Here is a 4,910-nt window from a genome sequence, read left to right on the forward strand (position 1 = left end):
CCCGACGGGTGTCGGTCAACAACCTACCATCTCGGACCATGGCCCATTTTTCCTCCTTGCGGGCAACATCCCGCTGCTGCAGAAGAACTCGTTGCTCCTCAATCTGTAGTGGTGTCAAGTCCTTGTCCATGGACTCGTAGAGAGGCTCGGCTCGGAGTGTCGCTAGTCAAGCATGTGAATCTATGAAGCGAATGACTAGGGGCTGCTCTCAGTTGGGATCTCTCCCAACACGCCATGCTCCCTCTATGCCATGGTCGGGGACCCCCATGGTGGTGGTCACAAAGGTGATCGCCTCCTCCATGGGCGTCGTAGTGGTGCTGGTGCTGTCTTGCGTGATCCCTCATATCCGGATGTCGAGGGCCTTCGAAGCCCTCTACTGCTGCTCCTATATGGCGGCTGAAACGGTTGCCTTTGCAGGCTCCCATTTTGCCATGTCCACCCATCTAGTCGTCTCTGCTATAGCCGACTGTAGCGTGGCTATCTGTGCCTCCATCTTTGTGATTGGGGTCCCTCTAGGCGCTGCTCTGAGGGTCCCGAGCTCCTCTCGAAGCTATGTGATGTCGTGTCTGAGTCCCTGGATAAGGGTGCCCTGCTCGTGTATAATGCGGGCATGCTCCTGGGTGTATCGGGCCTGCTCCTGGGTGTAATGTGTCAGCTCTGCCTGATGGGCCCGGATGCTGTGTGTCTTAGCCAATAGGGAGTCCCAAGCATCTGGCGGGGGCCTAAGATGTCCTGGTCCAAGTGGGAACTAGATCTTGAGAGGGGTTGGAATGAAGGTGGGCTGCTGAGGTTGTACTGAGAGTGGGGATAGTATGATCTGGGCGGGGGAGTGATATGTAGGAGTAGTGAGGTCAGACGAGGTGATGAAGGGTGGCTGATTGAGAGATAGAGGTGATACGAGGGGAAAGTACTATGGAGCCATGGCTGATGGAGCCAATGGTGAGGCTACTAGAGAGGAGACCTGTGATGATGATGCAGGACGGGGGGAGGAGAGAGGTGGCGTAGATGATGAGGCGGATGATGGTGGTGAAATAGTGGTGGTAACCATAGAGGGCGAGGATGTGGTGAGCGGCATGGGCTTTGGGTGGGCCCCTTTCTTCTGGGCCGCGGTGCTGTCCATTGTCAAACCGCTCCGGTTGCTGCATTTGTTGAAGTTCTCTAGATTGAGTTGCTTTTGTGTTTTCGCCTTGTCACCATTCCCCTTCCCCATCTCCACGCATATGCAGATTTGGATCGAGGGGTCTCCCGCCTAGTCTCCTGTCCTCATCCCCCCATTCCCTTCATTATGGGGGCAAAGAAGGGACTGCAGGAGGTCGAAGCTGCTGTTTCCCCCCCCCCCCCCCCCCCTTGGGAAAAAAACGGGGGGGGGGGAGGGGGGGGTAGCGAGGGGGTACGGAGGGGGTAGCGGGGGGTTAGCAGAGGGGGTAGCAGGGGGTAGAGAGGGGTAGTGGGGGGGTTAGCAGAGGGGGTAGCGGGGGGTAGAGAGAGAGAGAGAGAGAGAGAGAGAGAGAGGGGTAGCGGGGGGGGGTTAGCGAGAGGATAGTGAAGTAGTGGGGGGGTAGCGAGGTAGCGGGGGGGTTGGCAAGAAGGGTAGCAGGGGGTAGCGAGGTAGCGGGGGGGTTAGCAGAGGGGGTAGGTAGCAGAGGGGGTAGCGGAGGGGGTTAGCGAGGGGGTAGCGGGGGGTAGCAGGGGTAGTGGAGGGTGTAGCGGGGGGTGTTAGCAGAGGTAGCGGGGGGGGTAGCAGAGGTAGCAAGGGGGTACAAAGGGGTTAGCGGATGGGGCAATGCAGGGAGAGATCAGGACAGAGAGAGTGCATTCAACTAGCACAGCCTTAACAAGTCAAAGCCTTTTGAATCTTGCTGAACTTATTTGATGTTGACTTTTAAGATGACCAACCAATGGTCCAATAATTGCTCTTTTATGATACGAGTTTTGGAGGCAGAGCAATTTTAGATGCGTAGATCTAGCTTGCATAGAGTACCATCATGAATCATTGCTGTATTGCAGATTGGATATCCAAATATGCTTGGATGATTTTTGCTATCATGTGATCTCTGCATTAGTTGGCCAGAGAATACACATAACACCTGAAATTTTTGTTGGTACTATTAAAATAATATAACAGGGTTGAAGGGATTCAGGCCGACTGTATGGGTGTTATGAATTGTTGTTCTGGCAAGTGCTATCAGTTGGTTTTAGAGGCACTGTTGCTATCCTCAAATTGCTATAATAGAAGGGGAAATAGGCTAAAATTGCAGGGGTTTGGACAGTGTTGGCACTAGGGTTGTTTCAGCAGAAAGGGCTTGAAGCATGTTTCGAGAAAGTATAAAATTGTTTCTATTGTACCTTATGTTTGATGTGACATCTCTACACAGCTCTCCTGCTTCCTCTTACCCATGCACACACACTCTCTCTCTCCTACACTCTCTGTGTCTCCTTTCCCCTTTGATTTCCTTGCTCCTGATGTTCTATCCCCTTCTCTACCATGCCCGATCCCCCTCTTCTTACATTGCTATCTGAGCATTTTCTGTTGGTCTTGAATTTTCCACTCTGCTCTCCTTTTACTTTTCAGCCTTCTTCACATCTGCCCGCAGGTATCATTCTTTGATGGCAACTCATGTTGCACTTTTGTAAGTCAGAGTCACACTTGAAACAGCAGTCCACAATGCCTAATTGTGGAGTTCCCTCTGCCCTGTCCGTTGTAGTTTGCCCATCTTTCCTATGGTCGTCCTAGCTTTTCTACTCTTGAGCCACATCAACAAGCAAGCGACACTGAGTTGCAATGGAGGGCCACTGCTACCTACAGAGGTGCTCCTATGTTTCGCCACATGTGGTTGCCCTCTAAGGAGGCCAATGACACATTTACAACACTACAAATCTTACACCTAGAGAGCAATTGGCAAAAATGCCGAGGATAGCTAAGTTTAACTCACTCCCTAAGAGTTTATTCTATGTCATGCAGCTTGACTGTGGCCTTGCATCACCTAGCTTCTTCCCACTCAGGGTTTTGTGAAAGACATTGGTACAAAAGATGAGACCCACTTCCTCTATTGCCACCTTTTCTTAGATGAGGAAGGAGAGTCAGTCCTTAACTAGGGGAATCAAGACTGAACAAAGCTATTGTGCTTCCTTAGCGAAGATCTCATTAAGACAAGTTTCCTAATACATATGAAGTACTTTTTGTAGTGCCCCCATGAAGGAATTTTCCAACAATCAAAACCACTATATTCCAAATATTAACCAACAAATTTGTTACTATGTGCATCAAGTTTCATACATATGATACATTATGTGCTCGTGGCACCACCATGGAGGTAAAAGATAATGTCTATGTAAAAGCTTTACATATGATTAAGAAGCAAAAGTTAGAAGCCCATTTCGGGTTGCATTTTCAAAGAGGGGAATTTGGCTAATTATTCTCACTTGTCATTTACATATCATCCAACCTTGTAAACATCTGAAGAAAGTATTGCTACATCCAAATTAATGGCAACATCATGCCCCACTTGTGCTTAATATTTCCATGTCCTTTGATAGTTTGTATGACATACCCAACTAGCCTATACGTGATCTTAATGACATCACACATCCCACTTGATCCGCAATCTTATACCAATTCTCATCTTAAAGGCACTATCCAAATAGCTATAGAATGGCATAGAAAAGGATGTTGAGTATCTCTAGGCATGACTTATAATCCGCAATTGGAAGCTATCTACCATAATCTTGGCCATTTTTGGCAAAAGCTTTTAGGAAGCTTTGGCCATCAACATGGTTATATGAATCCAAAAAATGGTGTATGGAAGCAACTACCATCAAATCGACAAAGTATATGGATTAGCATTGGAGATCATATCAATGAGTATACTTAGCAAGAGAGTATGCAAATGATAGGATACATAGCCTTCTAATGGGAGCAAAACCACCCTAGATCACATCTTCAAACTACACACTATCATAGAGCACTAACACTAGGTATATTATTTATATGTGGTCTTCACAACCATGACTTATATCATATCTGTGAAATCTACAAATTGAACAAGAGTTCATTTGGGCAATGATGCTTCATATGAGATGGTTGCATGCAAGGTTGATAATGCTTGGGCCATGTTTGAGGGGGTGGTCAGTACTCATAATTAATTAGCCTCTGTAAAAAAAATGCGTTGAGGTGTGTTATTCGAATGCACACATACTTGATGGGCACGATACTTTTGAGGGGTCATCCTTTGCCAATATCAATGTTCTTATGTTGTTTTATACTAATGTCAAATATTGGTCCTAGACACGGAAAAGGGCATACAAAGGCACTTGGAAGAACTATAGGGGTTTTCTGATAGCTATAATATGATCTATGATGCTTTGAACATCATCTTAAACAAAAGATAACTCGATTATGAGACAACATTAGGAAAAAAGGGAGCTTATTTTGGGGCCTTTTAGGATTTAGAAAAATAGGCTCTCGACCAATCAGAAGAGGGCCAACATAACGTTGGAAAAATACCAAAAACCATGTAAAAATATGAAATAAGTCATATTCAAAATCTTTTTCTTTTATTATGTTTGACATACGTGATCTTCAAAAGATGTTTTTTTACGCTGAATTTTATGATTCTGACATTGCCAGTGCATTCGGAGCGGGGCCAAAATCCCCAAATCGACCTTGGAGACATCGGAAACTGACGCTTAGAGGCTTGAAAAATGGCAAAAATGCTCAGAATGGGAGATTTGCACAAAAATGCGATTTGGTCAGTTGGCATTTCGAACATTTTTGCCATTTTTCGGGCCTCTGAGCATCAGTTTTGGGTGTCTCCAAGGTTGATTTCGGGGTTTTGGTCTCGCTCCGGACGCGCTGGCGATGTTAGAATCATAAAATTCTATGCAAAAAATCAAGGATCTTATATATGCAT

Source organism: Dipteris shenzhenensis, chromosome 2, assembly GCF_047967505.1.
Source record: "Dipteris shenzhenensis isolate YYH24624 ecotype China chromosome 2, Dip_SZ_1.0, whole genome shotgun sequence".
In the NCBI taxonomy this organism is placed as follows: domain Eukaryota; kingdom Viridiplantae; phylum Streptophyta; class Polypodiopsida; order Gleicheniales; family Dipteridaceae; genus Dipteris; species Dipteris shenzhenensis.